Source organism: Podarcis melisellensis (genome assembly GCF_964234715.1).
Source record: "Podarcis melisellensis genome assembly, chromosome: 5".
Lineage (NCBI taxonomy): Eukaryota > Metazoa > Chordata > Lepidosauria > Squamata > Lacertidae > Podarcis > Podarcis melisellensis.
In genome coordinates, this window is record NC_138537.1 from 83,182,680 (window position 1) to 83,198,731 (window position 16,052).

The 16,052-nt window shown below is 41.3% G+C and overlaps 1 protein-coding gene and 1 long non-coding RNA gene across 2 annotated transcripts in view; one reads left to right on the forward strand and one right to left on the reverse strand.

Moving 5' to 3' along the window:
- The window catches only part of LRMDA (leucine rich melanocyte differentiation associated), a 733,109-nt gene that overhangs the window by 582,233 nt on the left and 134,824 nt on the right, over positions 1 to 16,052 (reverse strand).
- Positions 7,901 to 8,536, forward strand: LOC309371303. The gene is made up of 2 exons (XR_014169030.1): positions 7,901 to 8,330; positions 8,507 to 8,536. It is a non-coding gene; the product is annotated as an uncharacterized lncRNA (long non-coding RNA).

Sequence of the window (16,052 nt, forward strand, 5' to 3'; positions counted from 1 at the left end):
TGGTCATCCAGTTTCCCCAAGCACTACCTACAACTCAACAGGACTACAGATGCCACAAAATGACTAACGGGTATTTGTTTCCTCAGAAACCTGGCCAGGTAGTCAATGCTCTTCCTCATAAAAGACCAGAGCTTGTACACACAAGGACCTTGTTGTTTACACATCTAGCAGAATGAGATGGTAGAGTTCGGAGGTAGCATGGAATGTTCCACTTCTGATTGCAGGCGTGGGGTGAGTTGGCTCATTTCCAATGCCCCTCTATGTGAAAAGCTCCCTGCAGGTAGAAAGATCTGCACAATATTTATGTATTTATTACCAATATTTATATTCTGCTTTTCAGTTATAGTAAACAAGTTGGGCTACAATCTTCTCTTAGCTGTAATAGGGTTTTCTTATATACATTCAGTTTTTTAATGTGGGGAAGATCAAGGTTCTCCACCTGCAGTCTAAAGGGATGGAGTCTACTCTGCCACCTTATTCTGCTGCGTCTTTGGACAAGCCTAGCTCTGATCACATGCAACGAACTGTATGCAGGAACCAATTGCCATGGTTGCAGGTATTTATCCACTTCCTCATCAAAAGATGTGTCATGCCCGTTCAAATGGGCCTGGGTGAATCCTGGGACATGGAAGTGACATAGGGCCAAACAACCGGCATTAAATTGATGAGCTTATCAGTATTTCATTTAAATCATTTACAGTCCAACTTCTCACACTCCAGCTTTCGACTAAGTTCCCAAAGCTGTTTACAGAATAAAATACTTAAAACCTTTTAAAAAATTAAAAAGGTAAAGATAGCCTTGGGGGAATCAACTCATCCCTTGAGACTTGGCTTTGGATTGGGAGCAACGATTATTGAGCAATGCTGTGGATTAGAATGCTTGGGTGGAAAGTTCTGCTTTCCTGAGAGTACTACGTATACTTGAAAATTGCTACCTATAGGCTGCCAGCACCTGTCTACATGTCCTGAAGTGACTAAAGCAGGGAACTGTTATTGGATGTTGGAATACAACAGTCATAGCTGAGATGCAGACGGTAATTTGAGATAGGAGCCTGGGTGGTGCCAGTCCAGGCTTAGCTATATTAGACTGCCAATGTCAGAAATGGCAACCATGGATCGTAGGAGGAGGGGAAAGCAACTGATTCAGTCCCAAAGCACCATAGCTCTTTTCTATCTTGGATTGTAATCTGTGCTGTAGAAGAACTGGGGGTATGTAGTTTCCGAGACTTGTCATCACCACTGCTTTTAAGTAGTGATGCTGCCAAGCCTTGTAATTTCCTGGTTTAAAAAAACAAAAATGAAAGCAAGTACCAGAAGCAAAAAATAAGATTAATCTCCTGAAATCTTGGTGGAACTGGAATGTATCCATTCAAGAAAAGGGAAAGAACAAGTTCTGGGACTACTTACTGTTGTCAGAACAAACAGAGATCTAGTGAAGTTGTTTAAAACTGGATAAACAGGTCCTTGCTGATGCATTATAGCTTCCCAATATAATTAAACAATCTGAGCAAGGGTTGAAACCATAGCATTTGGATTGGATGAGAGAGAGGAATCTGGATATCATATGTGTGACTTTTTTGTAACTATTTCTTAACACAATTCTGGATAAGTAATTGTCTTGTGTCCTGCTTATTCTTCCTTTTCTCTAACTTCAGACTTCTCTATGCTCCCTCTGGTTTGGGGTGTCACTGTAACGGCAGGTGCAAGAATTCACCATCATGACAGCATAGCATGATGGACAATGGTGCTTTTTCAGACTCCCATACTCTGTGCTGAATCCTGCACTACTTGTTACTTAATAACCGCGTAAAATCAGCTGCACATTGGAGAAATTCAATCCAAATATGACTGGGCTTACCACATTGGAAATATCCTCTAACACAGCATAAAGCTAATTTAGCTGTCACTTACTGTAAGTAAAATGACAAATATCCATAATATCTGTCAGGATATGAATACTTTAAAAAGAGTTATGCAGCTGTCAACATTTTGATGACTCTAACAAGAACAAAACAAACGAACTGAAAACAGACAGCAAGTCTGTTATACATCCAGTTGCCAAACTGTACTATATATATATATATATATATATATATATATGCAGGTTTTGGTGTCCTCGGGTGTCTTCCCGTGTAAAAGTTGGGGTGTCTAGGCGACGTTTCGACGAGGTCTCACTCGTCATCTTCAGGCTGGTGCTTTCGGCTTCTTGTTACTGGAACAGAGCAGGATCTCAGTGTTTGAGTTCCTATAAATACTGTTGAGGGGGTGTGGTGTATAGCCTCCAATGTTCTGGGCAGAGAGGAAGTTCCCAGGCTAGTGTGCCTTTTCTTCTTTTGTTCCTTAATTACTTGAGGGATATCCTGAGTGATTTCTTGAGTGATATCCTGAGTACCACTTAGGTGGGTCATTAGGTGTGGATTAGTTGCTAAAGTCTTTGTGTCTTGACCTCTTGAACTTTGTGAAGAGTTTTTCTGAGAAGATGGCTGTACTGCACTTAGTTGTGCTCTGGCTTGGCTTCGTGTATAGGGGCGAGCTGTGGTTTTGTGGCTTGTGTCAGCCAGATCTGTGTAGGGATTGCAGGGGGGTGCAGCATCCGGAGGTGCCTCCATGGTTTGGCTACTGGATGGTGTCTGTAATTTATCTGTGGAGAGGGTCTGGGTTTGGGTCTGGTGTGGTTGATTGGTGATGGCGTTCTGTGTGCCTCTGGATCTGGTGTCAGTTTTTGTGGGGAGGGCTAATTTCCAGATGTCTGGCAAGCGGGATGTGTCGTCACGCTTGTTCATGTTGTGAGGGTGTTTCTCTATCTCGATGGCTTCCATGATTATTCTCTTGTGGTGATGTTCCATGTTAAAGAGCAATTTGGAATCTGCAAAATTAATTTCGTGTCCTGTTTCTTTCATGTGTTGGAAAAGAGAGGAAGTTTTTTCTTCTTTTTTGACGGCATTCTTGTGTTCTGCGATACGTGCATTTATTCGTCTGTTTGTTTGTCCAATGTACGTGGCTGGGCAGACTTTGCAGGGTATTTCATAGACCCCTTGGTTTTCCAACTGGATTTTATCCTTGGGGTTTCTGAGGATATTGGCTATTTTTTGGTTGGTGCAAAAGGCTGTTTTGATATTGTGTTTATGGAGGATTTTGCTAATTTTATCTGTAGTGCCCTTGATATAAGGAAGGAGGGCCATGCCATTGTTTTCTTCTGTGTCTTGGTTTTTGGGGGGTGTTTCTTTTTGGATTAGCTTCGTAACCCTGTTTTGCTGGTATCCATTGGCAATTAACACATTTGAGAGATTCTGTAACTCAGTTGTCAAGTGGTCTTTGTCAGCCAGGCGTTTGGTTCTGGAGATGAGAGTCTTGGCTACGGAGTTTATTTGTGCAGGGTGGTGGTGTGATTGTGCATGTAAGTAGCGGTTGGTGTGTGTTTTTTTCCGGTAGATAGTGTGTCCTAGGGAGCCATCCGGTTTTTTGTAGATTAGGACGTCAAGGAAGGGAAGTTGGTTGTTGGCTTCTATTTCCATAGTGAATTGTATTTTGGGGTGTAGGCTGTTGAGATGTGTGAGGAAGCTATCCAGTTTTTCCTTCCCGTGTGGCCAAATTACAAAGGTGTCGTCAACATATCTGAGCCAAAGTTTGGGTTTGTGTTCTGACTTGTCTAAAGCATTGGTTTCAAAGTGTTCCATGTACAGGTTTGCGATGACCGGTGAGAGGGGTGATCCCATAGGTGCTCCTTCTATCTGTTTGTATCTTTGTCCATTGTGGATGAAGTACGTGTTGGTTAGGCAGTGGTTGGTCAGGTCCAAGATGTATTCGGGGGGATTGTATTTGTTTTGAATGGCTGTCAAGGCTTCATTAATGGGCACTTGTGTGAAGAGAGATACAACATTGAAGCTCACAAGTAGGTCATTAGGATGTAGGTTTTGCTTCTTTATTGTTTCTATGAACTGGAAGGAGTTTGGAACGTGTGAAGAGATGGATTCTGCATAGGGCTGAAGTTGCTTGGCGAGAAATTTAGCGAGATTTTGTAGAGGTGAGCCTATGGAGCTGACTATTGGTCTGAGTGGTGTTCCTTCTTTGTGTATCTTGGGGAGGCCGTAGAGTTTGGGGCATCTGGATGATTTTTCTCTGGGGATGATTCTTAGCTGGATTTCTTCACTGATAGGAGAGGCTTTTATTTTGGATTTGGTGGTTTTTTCCAGATAGGTGGTGGGATCTGTTTTTATAGGTTGGTAGGTAGGATCTTGGAGTAGATTTGATAGTTTTGCTTGGTAGTCCGATGTGTTCATCACAACAGTGGCATTACCTTTGTCTGCTGGGAGGATGATTATGTTGTTGTCTTTCCTCAGGTTGGTGAGTGCTTTCTGTTCTTCTTTGTGTAAATTGCTTCTGGGTGGTTTGCTGGAGCAGAGGATGTTGGTGACTTCAAGTCTGATTTTATTGGCTTCATCTGGGTTGATTTTGGTTAGGCTAGCTTCGACTCCGCATATGATGTTTTCCGTGGGGATGCGTCTCGGGGCGACTGCAAAGTTGAAACCTTTGGAGAGTACTTTGGTTTCAGTTGTGGTGAGGATCCTGTCTGATATGTTATGTACTGTTTGTTTCATGGGTTGTTGTGGAGGGTGGCTGGGCTTCTGGCGTTTCTCTAGTTTGTGGAGTTTGTTGGTGTGTGTGTCTGTCTTATGTGAGGTCTCCATTTCAGCTCTCCAGACGGCTAGTTGTTTGCATTTGTCCCAGAGTGCAGGGTGGATTTTGTTACAGAGTTTGAGGTGAAGAGTGAGCAGATCTTTGTTGGTTTGGTTTAGTAGGTATCTTTTCTTGTGTAGTTCGTTTCTGATTAGGGATAGTTCAGTTCGTTTCAGGATCCTTTCGGTAGCTGGGGTTTTAGAATGGAATTTAAGTTGGAAGCATGTGGGAATTAAGTTGTTGTCTCGGCAGTTGCGTAGGAACAAGAGATCACATAAGATGGTGGCTCTTCGGACTTCTAGTTTCTCGTAGGTTCTTGTCAGCTGGAAGGTTTCCTCCCCGTAGAGGTGAGATATTTGCTTTCGTAGATTTTCACGGGTACAGGAATGCAGGTTTTGGTGTCCTCGGGTGTCTTCCCGTGTAAAAGTTGGGGTGTCTAGGCGACGTTTCGACGAGGTCTCACTCGTCATCTTCAGGCTGGTGCTTTCGGCTTCTTGTTACTGGAACAGAGCAGGATCTCAGTGTTTGAGTTCCTATAAATACTGTTGAGGGGGTGTGGTGTATAGCCTCCAATGTTCTGGGCAGAGAGGAAGTTCCCAGGCTAGTGTGCCTTTTCTTCTTTTGTTCCTTAATTACTTGAGGGATATCCTGAGTGATTTCTTGAGTGATATCCTGAGTACCACTTAGGTGGGTCATTAGGTGTGGATTAGTTGCTAAAGTCTTTGTGTCTTGACCTCTTGAACTTTGTGAAGAGTTTTTCTGAGAAGATGGCTGTACTGCACTTAGTTGTGCTCTGGCTTGGCTTCGTGTATAGGGGCGAGCTGTGGTTTTGTGGCTTGTGTCAGCCAGATCTGTGTAGGGATTGCAGGGGGGTGCAGCATCCGGAGGTGCCTCCATGGTTTGGCTACTGGATGGTGTCTGTAATTTATCTGTGGAGAGGGTCTGGGTTTGGGTCTGGTGTGGTTGATTGGTGATGGCGTTCTGTGTGCCTCTGGATCTGGTGTCAGTTTTTGTGGGGAGGGCTAATTTCCAGATGTCTGGCAAGCGGGATGTGTCGTCACGCTTGTTCATGTTGTGAGGGTGTTTCTCTATCTCGATGGCTTCCATGATTATTCTCTTGTGGTGATGTTCCATGTTAAAGAGCAATTTGGAATCTGCAAAATTAATTTCGTGTCCTGTTTCTTTCATGTGTTGGAAAAGAGAGGAAGTTTTTTCTTCTTTTTTGACGGCATTCTTGTGTTCTGCGATACGTGCATTTATTCGTCTGTTTGTTTGTCCAATGTACGTGGCTGGGCAGACTTTGCAGGGTATTTCATAGACCCCTTGGTTTTCCAACTGGATTTTATCCTTGGGGTTTCTGAGGATATTGGCTATTTTTTGGTTGGTGCAAAAGGCTGTTTTGATATTGTGTTTATGGAGGATTTTGCTAATTTTATCTGTAGTGCCCTTGATATAAGGAAGGAGGGCCATGCCATTGTTTTCTTCTGTGTCTTGGTTTTTGGGGGGTGTTTCTTTTTGGATTAGCTTCGTAACCCTGTTTTGCTGGTATCCATTGGCAATTAACACATTTGAGAGATTCTGTAACTCAGTTGTCAAGTGGTCTTTGTCAGCCAGGCGTTTGGTTCTGGAGATGAGAGTCTTGGCTACGGAGTTTATTTGTGCAGGGTGGTGGTGTGATTGTGCATGTAAGTAGCGGTTGGTGTGTGTTTTTTTCCGGTAGATAGTGTGTCCTAGGGAGCCATCCGGTTTTTTGTAGATTAGGACGTCAAGGAAGGGAAGTTGGTTGTTGGCTTCTATTTCCATAGTGAATTGTATTTTGGGGTGTAGGCTGTTGAGATGTGTGAGGAAGCTATCCAGTTTTTCCTTCCCGTGTGGCCAAATTACAAAGGTGTCGTAGTGAATTGTATTTTGGGGTGTAGGCTGTTGAGATGTGTGAGGAAGCTATCCAGTTTTTCCTTCCCGTGTGGCCAAATTACAAAGGTGTCGTAGTGAATTGTATTTTGGGGTGTAGGCTGTTGAGATGTGTGAGGAAGCTATCCAGTTTTTATATATATACACACACACACACACACAGAGAGAGAGAGAGAGAGAGAGAGAGAGAGAGACATATACATACATACATATACATATATATATGCATTCACACTACACACACACACACATACACACACACAAATGAACTGCAAATGTTTCTGTAGTGAACTGATACAGGTAAATCAGTCGGCACTGCTGACAAACTAGCACAGTATATGCCATTTCAGATTGAACGTCGTTTTCATAATCAAATGACTGTTTATAACAAAATAACATCATTTATCAATTTTGAAGAATACAGGGATCCACAATTACACTCAGCTGTGATGAGCTGGTGAGTGTATCATTTAATCTGGAAAGAGTTGCCCACCCTTTTCTGGTTCTGGATGCTAGAGAAGCATGATTGTTTTCCCTGAGCTCATGCTGATATTTGGAGACCACTTGGAAGCCCACTTGGAACTTTCAAAGGCAGTGTGACAAGACCCACTCCCTCCCAACAGAAGTTCAGAACTGGGAAGAAGAAATGGCACTTCTTCATCTGGTCATGGAAGCACAATGGGAACCTGCAAAGCTCTGTGTGATAGAAGAGCAAGGTCTTTGGCAAGCTCCATTTGTAATAATAATAATAATAATAATATCTTTATTGTCATTGCCCCCTCTCAGGGACAACGAAATTACTTGGCTGCTCCATCCACCCAGATAGGGCACTCCACTCAAATCAAAACAACTATAAAAACACTAATTAAAACAATATAATATAATACAGCAAGGAAGATTAGATGACTTTCAAAGTCCAGGCTTCCCATTCAGGGCCGAGATCGCTCTGGAGAAGAAGCTGTTCTTGAGACGGCTCGTTCTTGTCATCATCGTCCTGTATCTCCGTCCCGATGGCAGGAGCTCAAAGAGACAGTGACCAGGATGCGATGGATCTTTTACTATGTCCAGTGCCTTCCTATGGCACCTTGTGGCATAAATCTGCTCTAAGGTGGAGAGTGGGCAGCCAACAATGCTCTCTGCTGCCTTAACAACTCTGCACAACGCCATCCTGTCCTGGGTAGTACAGCTTCCGTACCACACACATAAGCCATAAGTGAGCACGCTCTCAATGGCACAGTGATAGAAGGCAAGCAGCAGTTTCTGTGGAAGATGGTTTTTCCTTAGGATTCTTAAAAAGTACAGTCTCTGGGGTTGAATACCAGGGCCAGCCAAAATTCATGGGCCCCTCCTGGAAGAGTGGCCTAGGAAGAATAAAACTAGCAGCCTTTCTGAATGGAATAATATGTACGTGTCACTTGAAAGAATGTCCTTGTCAGAGTCACTATGAAAAGATCCAATCCCAGAACCATGAGCCACAAAGAAAACCCAGGATTAAAACCCAATGCAACTCCAACAAACTTCAAAAACTGACATTTCAGGAACCAGGCAATCAAGTCAAGACAGAAGCTGGAAGCAGGCATCAGACAGATGCCATTCTAGCTCCCCATAATGAGTTAGCATGCAGTAAAGCTGGTAAAGCAGATCAAGAGGATGTGAGGCAGTGTTCAGGCTCCCACTGGATGAAGAACTCAGGCTGCTTATAGCAGAGACAGAAATATTGGCTGCTTGGAGGTGTTGTTGTTGTTGTTGTTGTTTAGTCGTTTAGTCGTGTCCGACTCTTCGTGACCCCATGGACCAGAGCACACCAGGCACTCCTGTCTTCCACTGCCTCCTGCAGTTTGGTCAGACTCATGTTTGTAGCTTCAAGAACACTATCCAGCCATCTCCTCCTCTGTTGTCCCCTTCTCCTTGCTTGGAGGTAGTGAGATCAAATCTCCCTTCTCCCTTCTGCTGCCTGTGTGTGTGTGTGTGTGTGTGTGTGTGTTTTGAATGATCTTCACCACTGGCGTGCAGCCCCTGTGGGCTCTAATGGGTATAAAGGTTTTCCACCCCTGTATTAGGGGGAAAATGGCCAACATTTAATCTGGGAATTCAGAGGGCCTAGATCTATTTAAGTCTACAAATATAGTTTAACTGGTTACTTCAAAACAAACAAACACACACACCACTCCATAAACATTGCTCAGGAGTGAAACTAGCCTTCATTTCACCTGGGTCAAAATTAATGTATACAGAGAACTGGCATTCTAAGGAAGAAAAATATTATGCTGAAAGAAATATATTACAGTATAGTAAGATCCTGGTGGAAAGAATGAACATAACAGAAACAGGCTTCCATAATATCTAATGCAGCAATTCTAACCCTACTTTCCTGGAAGCAAGTCCCACTGAATTCAACAGGACATACTTTCTAGTAGGATGTGCTGCAAGATGCTAACTTTGGAATTGAAGGCACTATGTCGAAAAACTTACAACATTCTATTTTCAACAGTAAGTGTTACTAGTGTTTAGATGTGATGTAATATGCTAAGGAAATATTATTCTAGCTAGAATGATAAGAACAATGAGTATAAAGATAACGGATATGGAATGTTTCTTTTTGCTGAGGTTCCGTCTTACAACTAAAGGGGCACAAATCAACGCCACACCTGTAATGAGAATGTGTGGTACATTCATTCTTCTCCACCAGCTGTGGATAAAGTACCAAACCAAAGCACATATTTGAAAAATGTTAAATGAGAACTGCAAAAAAAAAAAAATTCCACAAGATTCAAGAGAGTAATATAATGTTTTCTAAGAATGCCCATGATGGAACAAATAACAGTCTGAAGTAGATCCCCTTTTTATCTTATTTCATATTTATGATGTTGCAGTGAATTTCCCAATGTAATGACTGTGTACATTACAAATAAAGGATGGTAATCCAAGATGAATTTTGTGAACACCCAAAAATATATTGCAATTTATTCACTTTTCATACATACACAAGTGAATACTGACAATCTCAAGCTGATGCCTGTCAACATTCACTGTACAGTTTTTGGACATTCACAGAACATGCCTGGCATTGCCAACATTTACTTATGATTATCAATAGCCATTAAAGTTTGGATATTCACTAATGCATACTGGGGTGGGATTTTTTTATTTCCATGTATTACCTAGCATTAATACCACTAAATATGGAAAAGTAAGATCACACACTGACTTATTGGGCTCTCAAGAGTGAAATAGTTCAATAAAAATCAGTTTAAAGAGGCAAACAAAAAATGTGTGCATACATAGACACTTTTACTCAATCATTACTCTTTTGATTTTCAGACACAAGTTATTGAAACAAGTAATAGTCAGAAATTCCCATTTAAGTGGTTTGACTCATAATTTAGAATAAAACAGATGTGTACATCTACCCACTCTGCCAAAAGGGACCCTTAAGTGGCGTGGGGGTGGCGGGTGGAATGCACAAAAAGCTAAGACCTATAGCAGCATAAATACTTGGAAGTACACACTGACAAGTATGAAGCAGCATCATAAATGATTCTCAAGACACTTTGAAAACAAGTTAAAGTAAACAATGGTCAATACACTATTTTACCATTCCATTGCTCCTTTCACATACAGGCTGTGATGGGGTCTTCTGCTCAGCCACTAGCCTATACCATGTCACAACAGATAGAGGCAGTGTTTTTTTCTAAAAAAATGTTTAGTGGTACTCTCATTTCGACTCAAGAAAATCACCATTTTATAGGCTACCATTGGGGATAGCCATGGAACTCACCATGCTAGAGAAGAAATTAATTTTCTATTTTTATTTTTAGTTTCTTCTCCCATTAGATTCACAAAATGTTTAGGGGTATTCGTCCCCCTGCATCCCCACAGGAAAAAAGCACTGGATAGAGGTATAGACAACTCCTGGATACCCTAGTCTCAAACAGGTATACCATTCAGAGTGTTCCCAGTTTGAAATCTGGGCCAGCCCTGTGGCTTCCATGGCCTGACAAGAGTAGAAGTGACAGAACAAGAGGAGGATGGATCTTCCCAAGCAAAATGAAAACATTATGACAGAAAATGGTGGAGAGACATAAGGGGGGGGGAGAGATTTAAAAATGTTAATTGTGTTTTATCTCTATCAAGATTTTCAGTGGTCTGCTTCACATCTATGAGAAACAGTTTAGGAATAAAATTAATTCTCCCACCGATCAACTGCAGCCTGAGAACTGCCATATACCTGACAAGTGCCATCTAAAATAATGCCAATTACAAGCAGTTCTTCAACTCATTATTTCCAGTGTGACTCTCACTGCTGAGCAACACACCAGAGATCTGTGGTCCCTTTAAACAGATTTATTGTCGAGGCATAAGCTTTAATTGGTGAACTACTGCTTTTGATAATGTAGACACAAATGCACCCTATATAGAATATTATAAACTGAAAATCTTCCCAGTTTGTCATAGGCTATGCGTTTTCTCACATCTCACATCATAGGCCAGAGTAAAGGTGTTGCAGTATCTCTCTGCTTTGAAATATCTTTTAATTCTCTAAATAAGACAAATTTGTTACTGACCAGTAGATACAAAATGAGACACTGTTGTGCTATACATAACAGAATTGAAGATAACCCTTTACTGTAAACACTGAAAAAGGCCAGTGGTAGAACCAGTCTTTAAAGAGAGGTTGAGAGGATGGTTTTTCTTTTTATGGGGCTGTCCTCCTAGTGGTTCTACTGGGGATACTCAGTAAGTATGACTGGGACTAGTGACTAATCCAAAAGACAACTAGATAAAGTAGCTGCCAACATTCCCAGCACTATTTCACAGCAAAACATAAGACTGTTGCAAGTTGCCAAAGACATTCTCTGAAATCCCACCCATTTCCCCCCCCAATTTTTTTTATTTTACAACACAAACACACATAACACTAATAAAAGAAAAAGGGGGGAAAGGAAAGGAAATTTCAAAAGAAAATACAAAAACCTATATGAAACAAATAATGGACAATGAACATGAATCCCACCAATTCTTATCTGGTACAGGGTCGTTTAAAACAGGTAGCAATAGCAACAAAAAGGATGAGAGAGATCTTTCTCAGTTGCAAGCAGAGTAAGTAGCCTGGGGTGGTAAACCTCAGGCTCGCCAAAGGTAGCTGGCTATTCTGCAACTCCCATCAGTCCCAGCCAGAATAGCCAGTAGTCAGGGATAATGGAGTTGTAGTTCAGCAGCAAATGGAGAACCACAGCTTAAGCCAACGCTATACTAGATGTAAGCTCAGCCACAAAGTGTCTATGCTGGTTCATGCATTTTCATATTCCTAAATATGAATGATTGCTGTTGTAGATCAAGCAAAGAACCGAAATTAAGTTGGTACCCTTTGGACATTACAGCAGTGATGCCAGAAATGGTTTTCTATGGACTCCTTCCATGGCACTGTTTAATGCAGTAGTGAAGAACCTCTGTCCTCAGAGGCCATTTTTGGCAAAACACACCCACTGTTTGTCACCTGGCATCATTTGATGTCAGGTGCAGAGATTTGTCATCTCTGAAATAAGTGCTGTGAGAGCATATTGGCAGGACTGGAGATGTTTCTGTCTGTCCTTTGACAGGCTGAGGATGCACAGACTTTCTTCTCTTGCAGCCATGTCTTGAACTTTTAATCACAGGATGCCATACGATGTCAGGTGACTGACAGGTGGGGGGCCCACAGAGGGCAAGCCAGTTCTTGATCCAACCAAATTCAGATGTGTATTCCCACAACTGGCTTAATGTTTAGAAACTTACCACTAAGTAGATCCTTATCAGCTACCATCAGGTGAAATGACTGGGAATGGGGTAAGGACCTCAGGTGGGCTTTAAACATTATGGAAGTGCCATAGGATGAATCCAAGGAAAGGTTGTTCCCACAACAGTGTGTTAACATGTGAAAGGTGCTCTGTAGACAACATAAACAAGGCAAACAAGTAACCCCTCTCTCAAAGTATTCTAATTAAATGGAAATACTACACCCATTAAACAGCTAAATATATTATGTTAAACCTCTGAAAGAGAAATAAAACAAGTAAGTTGGACTGTGCTTTCACAATTAAAACATAGGAGCGGTATTATGTGTTCACCAAATTGTAGCAGAGTTTCCTGAAAATATTGCTGCTTGGGTGTAAGAAAACAGAAGGCAGAAAGGAAGAACTATGCTTGAACATTACAGCTGCCTCATTTCTAAGAGATTTAGATGTTCAATTTCCTCCCCTCCCCAACCTAGATCAATTCCTGTAACAAAATTTGCAGTATTTCAGCTTCCATTTTGAAAATGACTTGAGAAAAGCAAAAGCACAAGGTTCACAAAGTGGCCTAGAATAGAATTGCCAATATTCTGATGAATCTTTCGTGTCTCACCCTAATCAAATGAAGAAAGTATGGCTCTAGCAAATGGGATTTAAATTAATAACATTGAAACAGAAGGAGGCAGCAGTTCCAGGTGGTGATATAGGAGGGGAAGCCCACTTCAGGAAGGTAGTGATGAGAGGGTGGAGAAGAGAGAGGAAGGGAGAACAAAGAAAATAATTTGCAAGACTTTGAAATGCATACCTCATCACCAGATAGGGCCCATGCCCAAAATAGTCCTAAATGCTTCTGATTCATCTTTATTTACTTTCATCCTGCATGATATTCTTGCACTCAGGACATTTTGGTCCTCACTGTACCCAATTCAGGAATGCTTGAAACACAAAACTACTTTGGGTTGTCTCCCAAGTTCTACTCAAAGCAGACCCATTGAAACTAATGGGCGGAAGTTAGTTATGTTTATTGATTTCAACAAGTCTATTTGGAATGTAACTATCATTTAATGCAACCTTTATTCTGAAATCATATAGAGACTTACTAGGAATAAGTCTCATTGAACTCAAAGAGGCTTGATTAAGAGGAGATATAATAGCCATTTTCAAATATCTAAAGGGATGTCACATGGAAGATGGAGCCTGTTTGTTTTCTCCTGCTTTGGAGCATAGGACCTTAACCAATGGAGTCTAGTTACAAGAAAAGAGATTCCGTCCAAACATCAGGAAGAACTTTCTGATGGCAAAAGCTGTTTGACAGTGGAACGGATTCCCAAGAGAGATAGTGGACTCTCCTTCCTTGGAGGTACAGTCCTCTCCAGATTTGACAAGTAAGCCAGTTTTCATGTCTCTTACAATTCTCAGCAACTTCTTTCAGAACGATTGCATGTACGTTGCATTTTTATTGGAAAGACAGGAGTGAGTTTTAAAGACATACCGTAAGTCCTACATTAAGAGTTGGAGGTAAATGGAGCCACTCTAATTAAGTTTCACCAAATGTTTTTGTTTCATTATAATCTTGTTATGACCTCATTTCACCTTCTTTTCTTCTTAATTTTTTGGATAATAGTGAACACTATCCCCTGTTGTTGTTTTTTCTTACTGGTATTTTGGTAGGTTTGGACAGTTGTCATTTTGACTTAGAGAATCACACTGGGGAAGGCTTGAGGAACCCTGTTCTATGTTTTGCAATTTTACACTCTAAACAATGACTACCAAAGTTATTCCATAAATACACAATTGCCTAATCATTGGCACTGCCAGCTGGGACAATAAAAGTTACCATTTTATCAAAATGCAAGTATTTTCCCTGTTTGTCCAATTAATGAACACAGAGCTGATGAATTTTTTTTTTTACAAATGTAATTTTTCCTCTGCATTTACTGCTACAAATGATACTAAAGTGTTACTTCTCATCGGCTCTTTTTCATTTAACTGCCATAATTTATGCAGATAAATGTTTGATGAATTGCGTGAAGAATAGCATTCATATTGCCAACCATAAAAGTACTTAGCTACCATTTTCTTTTCATCCTATTTATGGATGCTTTATATTACAAAAAATCAAGTCACCCACATTAAAAATGATGTATTGTTAAAGGAAAAAAGGTACTGGTGCATAACAAGGAATAATAAATTATTAGTCTCTGAAGGTTAAAGCCAAGTTTAAAACCTATCAGTGCTTTGTTATACTGAAATCTTTTCAAGATTCAGTTGACTGAGTAGGCTTTCAAGTGACAAAAGTGACACCACACTAAGGCTATCATCTCTCTGGGTTTAGCTCAGGCATCAAATGCAATGTGAAGGACAGATCAATGTTCGTGATAATCCTCAAAATAATTCAGCTACACACACAAACTGGCATAAGTTATGATTTTAAAATTCAGCTCAACTTCATGTAAGCAAGGGCACTTAAATTTGATCCTTTCTTCTGAATTAACCTTAACCATTTTATACTTACTGGAAAAGGGAGTTGAGGTTGAAAGGAATACACACACACACACACACACACACACACATATATATATATATATATATATATATATATATATATATATACACACACACACACACACATATATATATCCTGATGCTTGATGGAAGTGTTGCATTGATCCTCATAAGAATCATGTCAGCGAAAATGAATCAGATGCACAGCAGACCTGGGCATGGACAGTGATGTCTTCAAGCCAATAATTACATAGAAGATTCCTTTTCCAGTGTAATTTGGGAAAATTCACGTTAAAAAGGACAAGAAGGCCCAACTATTCCTAGAAATACAGCCTGGTTAGTTAATTTCTTTTTGAACTTGTCATTCAGTCCATGGGAGTGATTCTTATACTAGAATTGGGGGGTCAATATGTAGAATATTGGCTTTACATACCATTGACCATGGTATCCTCCTGGACAAGCTCCAGGGAATGGAGACTGGGGGCACTGTATTACAGTGGTTCTGATCCTATCTTCAGGGCAAAGTCCAGAGAGTAGCATTGAGAGAGTGCCTTTCGGCCCCCCTTGCAGCTACGTTACGGGGTGTTGTAGGGAACTATCTTGTCTCCAGTGCTATTTAATATCTATATGAAGCTGTTGGGAGTGGTGATTAGGCATTTCGGGGAGAGGTGCCACCAGTATGCTGATAACACTTAGCTGTATTTCTCCATAACATCTGAATCAGGAGAGGCCGTGCAGGCCCTGGGTCCTTGCCTGGACTCAGCGGTGAAATGGATAAGGAAAAACAATCTGAGCTTGAATCCTGGCAAGATGGAGGCACTGTGGGTGAGTAGCTTCCGTGTCCTAGAAATTGGTCAACTGCCTACCTTGGATGAGGCTGCATTCCCACTCAAGGAACAGGTTCACAGTTTGGGGGTGCTTCTGGAGGCCTTTTACAAACTGTGATTGGTTCAAAAGCTACGATCATTCCTGGACTGGGAATGTCTTGCCACAGTCGTTCATGCTTTGATTACTTCAAGACTGGATTACTGCAATACGCTCAAAGTGCTGCTTCTCTCACGCTTAATCTGGAAGCTGCCGTTAGTGCAGAATGCTGCAGCACAATTGCTGACAGGAGTAAGTCCTGGTCAGCATATAATACCTTTGCTTTAGAGATCTGCATTGGTTGCTGATTTGCTACTGGGCAAA